Genomic DNA, 10,840 nt, shown 5'->3' with positions numbered 1-10,840 from the left:
TTAGAACGTGCAGACGAGAGTCCAAAACCTGAACTCATGGCGACGCGGTCAGCTTTGTCTACACCACTGGCCTGAGAGGAAAGGAAAGCAGAGAGCAGCTCCGGGTCGAGTGTGAGAGCCAACCACCCTCGCTCACCCATGTGGAGCTTCACTTCTCGAGCTCATCTCCTGGACAGAGGATGATCCAGCCACACAGACTCTTTGGACACAGGTGCAGAGAGATAGGGACCACCTTCCTCCAGTTAGGGAAATGGAATTCTGTCTATGCAGCCAGAAAGCTCTATGAGGCAGAAGGCTGACTGACTCAGGCCCTTAAATATATAATTAGAGAAATAATCTCTCTGCAGATTGAGGGTGTTGCAAAGGTTTTATGTGTCAGAAGGGATAGGCAAAGTCTTCATTTGTCGTCCTGCGATTCTCATGTCCTCCCCTTGCCTCAGCCCCAAAGGGCACACACAGGCTCTTGGGGATTTCCTGGGACCTTCCCCAAACGCCATGCACGCTCTGGGCAATCTGAAGGTGGCCCTTGGGTGAACAGGGTAAGAGTGCTTTAGCCAGCAATCTTTTCTGTTCATCCACCTACATAGGCGTCAAACTGGAGAGACAGGCTGACTGCACTGGTAACGAGCTAAGCCTCTGCGAAAACATAACCCCATCTTCTCAGTATTTTTGTGGCAGAAATAGGATGGGTCTTTTACCGTGATACCAGCAGTGCAGCTCCTAAACCAAAGCTTAGATATTAGAGAACAGTAAACTCAATAGCTTTCTTCTCAAAAGATCAGCTGCTGGATTTCCTGTGAATCGTGCGGCCACTCAGCTGATGAGTGAAACCCCAGTTCGATCCTGCGCCACCCTCCCCCCCATCTCCCACCTGCTCCAACACACACTCAGGGCGCTGACCTCTGTTTGGACACATGGGACACCAGTGAGAACCGTGTTGAAATGTATGAGCTACCTTTCCTCACTTACATTCCTTGCCCTTGTTCATGTTCCAAGGGCAGGGAACTTGTCCTACTTAATGGTATATCCCCAGTGGTCAGCCCAGCGTTTGGCCCACAGAAGACAATCATCATTGCACGTAGAACAGGTGAATGAATGAAGGAAGAAAAATTTAAAAGGAAAGAGGTAGAGAGTAAAACTTGAAGATGGTTCAGGGACAGAGGTTTAGAGAATTAAAGAATGCTAAATAAGATTTCTGTGGATATTATTTAGTTCAGCTTGTTAATTGGGTAGATAAGGCCCAGAGTAAGGAGTCTCACTTATTCTTGGTGAGATGAGAAACCACTGGAAAGCTTTGAAACAAGTAATTTATGAGTTCTCCATTCTGGACACAAATGGCCCCCATTTGCCTCTGGCCACAAACTGCAATAAAGGTGGTGCTTCTCACGTTTTAATATGGAGACCTTGTGAAATGCAGGTTCTGGGTCAGTAGGTCTGGAGTGGCCTGAGAATCTGAATTTCTAAGATGCACCAAGACTATGTAGCTGCCACTGGTCCTCAGTCCACTCTAAGTCACAAGGGACCAGGAGACCGCCTCTTTTTTAGCGTATTCTTTGCATGACAACCTAAGAAGTCTCAAAAAACATCGGCTTATATTTACCTGGTCTATCTTTTCCCATACTTCCGCTTCCGATCTTAAAGGACGCATAAGGAAATGGGATTTAGTTGTCGAGCTGCAGTCAGCTGGGATCCAAGGAAAGATGTCAAGTGCATGGAAGATCAGGGTTAGCTTTGAAAGTCAGAGTTGAGAGCTGCTGGGTAAGCATTCTAACTTAGGATCACCAAAAACTGGTATCTTTCTCAGAGAGGGGTTTGGGGTTAGCACCAGGCCATAAATGATGGAATCTTTTATTTTTGCTCGCCGAGACGCAAAGGTTGACCTCTGGTTCTCCCTTTGCCTGCTTCTCCAGAGGGTTCTGATACTTCCGGTTGGTAAATCATCAAATACTACTGTGCACCCACTATTCCAGGCCCTGTGCAGACTTCCCTGTGAGCGAAGAGCCCAGTTCGGAAGCTTGATCCCACAACCCGTGAGATCATGGCCTGAGCTGAAACCCAGGGTCTGCCGCTTAGCCGAATGAGTCACCCAGGCTCCTCTATTCTGTTCTTACCCTCAAGCACACATTCTTTCATTTCAGTCATTGTATTTTTTAAGGAATTTCTAGGAATACCATTTGGGCTTTTTTTAAGTCTTCCAATTCTTTCCTCACGCTTATGTTTTCCTTTGCATTTTTTGAGTATACACAGCCTTATTAAAATAACTGTTTTAACTTTTTCTTTCTATCATCTCTTTAATTTTTGGCAAAAAAAATATCATCCTGCTAAGTTCTTAGTTTTTGTGATTTTTTTGGCCTAGTGGACATTTGGATTTTATGCTTTAGGATACTGGATTTTAAGGCATTTCGTTAACTAATTTTTTACTTTGTTCTATGTGCATTTATGTTATGTTGGATCAATTTAATTCTTTTAAGGTTTGCTTTTAAGTTCGGTTAGCACTGACCTCACTGCTAATATCATCCTAGGGAATCTACCCAAAACCTAAGGTATTACAAGGGTCACTCCACTCCAGCTGTTGGGATTGTGAACTATTCCCAGACCTGCATGAACTCTGGGAATTTCTGACTTATTGCTTTCTTACATTTTTTTTCCCCCAGCCTAATGGAGTTTCATCCCATTCATTGTGCAGATTAATATTCAGACAAAGACTCAAGGGGCACTTTGGCAGATCTTTGTAGTCCTCTTTCTGCTCAACAACCTCCTCTAAATTTCTGCCCACAAATTCTAGCTGCCTCACATCTTGAACTCTTACCTCTATCTCCTCACCTCAGTGAGACCAGCAGATTTTCTTTTGTTCCCCTTCCTGCACTGTGGCCTGGGGATCTCCTTTACACAGTACATGGGAACAATGGTAAGGGTTATCTCATCTGTTTCCTTTTCTCAGTGATCTGGTGCCCAATGTCTGAAAATAACTGTTTAATAGACTTTCTCAGCTTTTCTAGTTATTTATGGTGGGAGGGCAATCCCCATTGCATTTAATCCTTCGTGGATGGCAGCAGAAATGTTACACTTTTGGTTCTATAATTTCCAGTTGACTTTTTTATACAAAGTACTCCTCTGGTGAAACTTTTTATAAACAATATTATAAAATCCAACTGTCTGTGTTTGCAAATATAAATTTATTGCTTGCAACATGTAAAAGATATATACTGATACCTTGAACTCTTTTAAACTAAGTTATGTATATATAAGGTAAACATTTCACTACATCTCTAAATTATGTATTAACCACAGAGCATTTGTTTTAAATTATTAACACCAAACATTAAATTGTTTATGGGTGCTACCTGAACACTGATGTCTGTATTTAAAATTCTTCATAAGATTATATTTCTTCCCCTATTTGCTTGATATAGAGATTAGATTCTGTACATTTTCCTTGTGGCATCCCATCAGGTCAACTTATTCATTCATACTCTCATTAGTTAACTCATCAATTTACTCATAAGTTATTAACTCCTAATTTTTTCCTGAGTGTGCACTGTGTGCTAACACTATTATAGACCCCATAAAATAATAGATGAACCATTCCTCCCTGGAGGATCGTCCTGTTTTGTGGAGGAGATACCGCCTCATAGTGGTCAGCAATGGAAAGAGGGAGAGTTGGCGGTGAAGCGTGTCTGGAGTAGATGACTAAAAGCTGTACCCTGAAGGATGAGGAGAGCTTCTCTGGGGGTCAGTTATTGCAGGCAGAGGGAGCAACTTTGAATTTAAAGTAGAAACCCTGACTTTCATGGAGGAAGTGGGGAAAGACAAGTCTGAGCAGGTATATAATGGTCCATTGTTCTGGTTACTATTACCATGAAGCAAATTATCACCGAACTTAGACATTTCAAACAGCTATATATATATATAATATATATATATATTTTAAGCTTACAGATTCTGTGGGTCCAGAACTAAAAAAGAAAAGGCATAGTAAAAATGACAGTCTCTGCTTCGTGATGTCTGAGGCCTCAGCTGGAAAGACACGGCAGTTGGGGACTAGAAATCCGGGGGGATCTTCACTCTGTCTGGTGGCTGAGGCTGTTGTCAGTTGTGATTTCTCCAAGCGTCCTGGACTTCTTCACAGTGTGGTGGTTTCGGAGTTGGACTTCTTACACGGAAGCTCAGGCCTCCAAAATGAGTGTCCCAGTGACTAAGACAATTGCATCACTTTTTGTGACCTAGCTTCAGAAATCATGCGTTCACTTTCATCGCATTTTATTGGTTATAAGTGAGTCACAGGCCCACCCAGATTCAAGGGGAAGAGGCAGAGTTCCCACCCCTCCATAGAAGAAATATCAAAGAATTTGTGGCCGTTTATTGAAAACAAACACACAAGTCATGAAAAGGGCTGCTAAATCAGAGTGACAAGGAGGGAATTTGAACTTAAATAATCAAGGGATTCCTTTCCAGTTCTACCATTTACTGGACAATTAATCTCCCTGGAGCCTATTTCCTTGTCAATGAAATGGAAATAATGCTTTTTGTAATTGGGTCATAGTGAGGATTAAATGAGATTATGTTTACAAAGTGCTTATTAACAGTGCTTGGCACATAGTTAATGTTCAATAAATGATAGCTCTCCCCAACCTAAATTAAATCAAAATACTTAATACTTACCATATGATACAAAATACCATAATCATCTATGCTACAGAAATATCTTACACAGTACAGTTTTGAAGTCAGATTTTAAGAAAAGTAGGAAACTTTCGGAAGTATCTTTAAAAAAAAACAGTAAAAAATACTAGGAGGCAAAAAACATGCTTTATATGTTAAGGTCAGAGAAGAGAAGACTAAAGAAAAGGTTGTCAAATCAGAGTTTTGGGCAAAGAGACAGCAAGAAAAGAGCTCTCTCTAACCTCAGGTACACCCCTTACGGAGGAGGGGGCCCCAGGGCTGTGTACCAGTCTGTCAGACAGCACTGTGGGGAATGCTGCCCTATTTAGGAGCAGACCACGGTCTCATCCCACATAGGCAGAACGTTCCAATTCTCTGCAGAAATGCCTTTTAAAGTATTATATATGTTCTGAATGGGGGAAAAATATCTAAGGTCCAATAAAGCAAAAGGACACATGTTAAATGGGAATGAAAGAAGGTCGATATTAGACCTTAAGTCAAAGTTTATGTTTAGCATGAGGATTTGACATCACCCCTTGCCCTACACACGCACACACAAAAGCTGCCTGTCTTAAATAGGTAGGAGGGATGCTTTCATGGAAGAATATGGGCTGTGAACCTTTTAGTGGGCATCAAATTTTGATCAATGTGCAAAGTTAATTTTCATCAAACTAAGAACCTATACTGTTAGGGCAATGAATATCAGATGGACATTGACAATCTTCATGTACTCGGAAATGAAAAGCACAGGGGGGCCCTCAGTGGCTTAGTCATTTGAGCATCAGACTCTTGATTTCAGTTCAGATCATAATCTCAGGGTCCCAGGATCAAGCCCCACGGTGGGCTCCGCTCTTGGTGGGGAGTCTGCTTGAGGATTTCTCTCCCTCTCCCTCTGCCCCTACCCCTGCGCTTGCTCTCGCTCTCTCTCAAATAAATAAATAAATAAATAAATAAATAAATAAATATTTTCTTAAAAAAGAAAGAAATGAAATGAAAAGCACAGTGCAATAAGGAGTCAGCACCAAAGAGAAATGATCACATGTCCAGTGACATGGGGGTTCGGTGAGGCTGTAATATTCTGGTCCAACAGCATCACACTAGAGATGGGCAGCCGAGTGACACTGGCCTGCTCAGAAGGGCACTGTTACACTCCAGCCGTGGCTTGCCTCAATTTATTAAGTCCTTTAATCTTTTCAAGTATAAGTTCAGAAAGTCTAATCCTAAAATGTGCCACAAACCCCTGAAAGTTGAAAACCACTGGCAAAGATTCTGACTCCTGAGAGTCTTGGGTTGCTAAAGAGATTTCTGCCACTCAACAATTGTGTGACCTGGAGGACTGTGGGCATGTTATTTAATTTGTCCTCATCTATCAAGTGAGGATAGTAATATCCGGAACTTGTGGGATCTCAATGAGACACCAAATGTGGGAAAGTGCCTACCTTTCAAAGTATTTGAGAAATAGCAGGTGCTCTTTTATTGCTGATATAGATCTGGAGTACCTTGGTAGCTTAATAAAAATATGGATTTTTTTAAAGATTTTATTTATTTATTTATTCATTAGAGAGAGAGAGAGCCAGCATGAACAGGGGAAGAAGCAGAGGGAGAGGGACAAGCAGACTCCCCGCTGAGCACAGAGCCCAACATGGCTCGTTCCCATAACCCTGAGATCATGACCTGAGCCGAAATCAAGAGTTGGTCGCTTAACTGACTGAGCCACCCAGGTGCCCCTAAAAATATTGAGTTTTGATTCCTCCCTAGGGCATTCAGCTTTAGTAAATGCAGGGTGAAGTCCAGAGGGATGTTCAGCATTTATTTATTTTAAGTTCCTTAGTGACTCCAATGCTCAACTAGGTTTGAAAACCACCCAACCAGGTAATCTTCTAAGTAATAAAAACTCAATTTGTAAGTTATGTTCCATCTTTTAAAATATCTTTGAGTATAGCAGTTTGTCTAAACCATATCATAAATTCTGTGAGATGCATATTCATATATTTTCATTCCTACTTTACACATTTTTTAAAAAGAGGCATTGCTCAGATTCACACAGTAGCAACAAATGGAGAGAAGAGCAATTCTTCTGACCTGTAGTTCAATGCTTTCTTCTGTATGAAATGTTTCCAACTACTTCGTTTTGGGTATTTACTTTCTGTTGGAACACTTAATAGATGGATTTAGCTGTCTTTAAGGTAAAATGCATAATGACTATTAATTATCTATAACCTATAACTTTATAGTCAAAACGAGTGCACATGCATGTGTATATAAATTAATTACTTAAGATGTAAATTTTTACCTTTCTGCTTTCCCTTCAGGAGGTCACAGAGGAATTGAAGATGTTGATTTGAGGTACTTCACCTTCTCTGTGTTCCACAAAATCATGAAACCCCTAGTTCAGAGAGATTTTACCTTGTTTGTTCTTAATTAATTATAATAATCACATTGCCCATTAAATAGACTCATTGGTTTTAATTAACTGAAGAAATACTAGCAATGATTTTAAAGGGCTAATAAGATTTAATACAAAATTATTAAGATGTGTTACAATGTCACAATTCATTGCCATGAAATACGAGACAAAACTTTATTAGATCACTTTATTAGATAACCTTCCAATCTATTTTGCATCAGTTGTAAAGCAAAACTGGAGTCAGCACCTGAGCACATAACTCTAGGAATCCGGGGTGGATTCAGTTCTTAGAACCTCTCCCACAATTAGATGTGCCATAGCATTTCAAAAGTTGTGTTTCTTTTTTTTTTAATTTTATTATGTTAGTCACCATACATTACATCATTAGTGTTTGATGTAGTGTTCCATGATTCATTGTTTGTGCATAACACCCAGTGCTCCATGCAGTACATGCCCTCCTCAATACCCATCACCAGGCTAACCCATCCCTCCACCTCCCTCCCCTCTAGAACCCTCAGTTTGTTTCTCAGAGTCTATAGTCTCTCATGGTTCGTCTCCCCCTCCGATTTCCCTCCCTTCATTTTTTCCTTCCTTCTCCTAATGTCCTCCATGCTAAAGGTTGTGTTTCCGACCAACGACATGAGCCAAGATGAAATTCTTGGAACAAGAGAGCTGGAGAGTTTTCCATGGATTTCAGGATTTTGTTCATTGTGTGACCTCAAACTTTTGGTTTCTAAATCCTTTTGATAGAATTTCACCGTATGTGTGATGCCTAGTGGGTCCCCACTCGGTTGTTTGGGAACAACCCTAGGTCAGCCTTCTGCCTGCTTCTTTCTTCCCACCCAAGGATTTGCTTCCCTTGCTTTCTGTTTTAGATCTGTTAATACCCATTTTATTTCTAGGGTTTTCTTAACTGCAGAGTGTGATATGGAGCCCTCAAAAAAATAAATTAGGTCCTTTTTATTTGTTTTGAGATCTTTCATTCTGCGAAGCGGTCAGGGAGTAGCAATAATAACACAGGTGCTGGGATCTCATGGTCAAGATCCCAGATCTTCAGCTCCTAAGTTCACTGGGAAGTCTAGTGGTCTCCTGCTCCCTCAAGAACACTGAAGCTCATCGGGGTGCCCTGCCCTTCCCTGAGGGCACTTTATTTCCTATCAATTTTACATCATCCTTCAATTATCACTCTTGACTAAATAAATAGCCCGTAAATATTTACTGCCCCCTCCTGTGTGGTAGCATTATCCAGGCACTGCGGAGAAGGGAAAAAGTTCTCAACTGCCTTGATCTTTTAGCTCCTTTTTTGGCCATTTAAATTGCTATTGTTTAGGGCTCCTAAGATTTTTGTAAGTTCACTATAGACAAGAATCTTTTCATATTTTTGCATCTCATATCCCTTTAAGGAAGGCAAAAACTTTGGATATTTTCCCCAGGAAAATGCACACTCACATGTGCATAACTTTTGCAGCCATCCTTAGGAGGTCCGTGGACTCCTGAATCCCATCCAAAACACCTTGAATAGCCATGGGTTTCAGATTTAGAACGACAGACATAGACATTTCTGCATATTATTTTCTGAATCTCAAAGAAGAGTTTTGAACCAAAGGAGATAGAACAAGGGCCAGGGAAGGAAGGGTTACAACAAGAAGCTGATGAACAAACTTTTATTTGAGCTTCTGGTTGATGTTTACTAACGTTTGGCTGTTGTGTAAGCCTGTCTTGGAGCAATACACAGATTTATATCCTGATGCCAGCTCCTTATCCCATTGGGAACTGGTTGGCATAGCTCTGCAATGAGTCCAAATTTTTATTTAATTTTTAAAGCTAATGCACCATACAAAATGAATAAAGAACAAAGAGCCAGTTACAAATCAACAGAGATCAAAAAGGCATAAAATGAGATTACATACAATACTAGCTTGAATTTTGAAATATATAAAGGAATAATCTTCAAAGAAAATAATAATTAATTGTACATGAAAAAGTATAAAACTTATAAAACAAAAAGTTTAAAAATAAAAATTATCTCCAAAAAAATAACAGGGCTCAGATGATTGCCCAGGAAAATTGGTATTAGTTTTCAATATACAGATATTACCATACTATGTAAACTGTCCAAAGTATAAGGTAAATATGAAAGCTTCCTCATAACTCTAATACCAAAGATAACATAATCTTGACAAAGACAGAACAGAAAAGGTAAGCAATAGGCCAGTAGTAGCTGTGATTTTAAACCATTAACAAGGTTCAAGAAATAGGGGCACCTGGGTGGCTCAGTTGTTAAGCGTCTGCCTTCGGCTCAGGTCATGACTCCAGGGTCCTGGGATCGAGCCCCGCATCAGGCTCCCTGCTCCACGGGGAAGCCTGCTTCTCCCTCTCCCACTCCCCCTGCTTGTGTTCCCTCTCTCGCTGTGTCTCTCTCTGTCAAATAAATAAATAAAATCTTTTTTAAAAATCCATATTTTTATTAAGCTACCAAGGTACTGCAAATCTATATCAGCAATAAAAGAGCACCTGCTATTTCTCAAGTACTTGGAAAAGTAGGCAGTTTTCCACATTTGGTGTCTCACTGAGACGTCACAAGAGTTCTGGATATTATTATCCCCACTTGATAGATGAGGAAAGATTAAATAACATCCCCCAAAGTCCTCCAATCACATAATTATTGAGTGGAGAAGTTCCATGTTATAAAGATGTCAATTATTCCATAATTAACTGCTACATTTAAATTTTATTTCTAGGAATAGTGAAAAATTAATCCAAGCTTCATCCAGAAAAGTAAATTTGATAAAAAAAAAAAGTCAAGAAAATATTGAAAAAGAAGAGTAATAATTGGAGGCTACGCAGGGAAATATCAAAAATCTTTTAAAGCAACATTTAAACAGTGTGATTTTGATGTCTGAGTATAAAGAAACATTAGTGGAGCAGAAAATGAATATCTACAATAAAACAAAACATTTAAATATTAAAGATATTATAAAGTGCCATTTCCAGTATGGTAAGGGAAGGATGTCTTGTTTGATAAAATGGGCAGACGCACCTGGTGATTATTGGAAAAAAGGATGACATTGAAGGATTGCTTCACACTCTATCAAAATTAAACTCTGAGGGCCCCTGGGTGGCTCAGTCAGTTAAGCGTCCGACTCTTGATTTCAGCTCAGGTCATGATCTCAGGGTTGTGAGATTGAGCCCCATGTCAGGCTCCTTGCTTGGTGTGGAGCCTGCTTAAGATTCTCCCTCTCCCTCTGCCCCCCCCCCCACTCGCCTGTGCACATTCTTTCTCTCTTTCTCTCAAAAAAAAAAAAAATTGAAACCCTGGAACTATCAAAAAGTTAAATAAAAATATGAAAACATAAAAAACATAATAATATAGATGAATAATTTTATAATCTTGAGATAGGGAAGACTAGGAGTATGACACAATAGCCACTAACTGTAAAAGAAAAAATATATTTCACTTGGTAAAAATGGGGGGAAAAATCTATGTTATTTTTAAAAGCTAATGACAAAATAAGAGAAAATATTTGGAAAATATATGAGAGGAAAAACAGTTCCTACTTATAATGTTAAAAGATTTCTTTAAACAAAAAGAATAGAAAAATGTAGAAATGATACTCATCAAATTCACTAAAGAAGAAATACAAATGGACCAAGAATATATGAATGGAGTTTAGACTCACTGATATTCCAAGAATGGCAGATTCCATTAAGAAAATGGAATATTTATGTAATTAGCAAGGAGGAGGGAAAAGGTATCTTCAAACATTTTTA

Source organism: Halichoerus grypus, chromosome 7 (assembly GCF_964656455.1).
Source record: "Halichoerus grypus chromosome 7, mHalGry1.hap1.1, whole genome shotgun sequence".
Classification (NCBI taxonomy): domain Eukaryota; kingdom Metazoa; phylum Chordata; class Mammalia; order Carnivora; family Phocidae; genus Halichoerus; species Halichoerus grypus.
Note: the sequence above shows the minus strand (reverse complement) of the source record.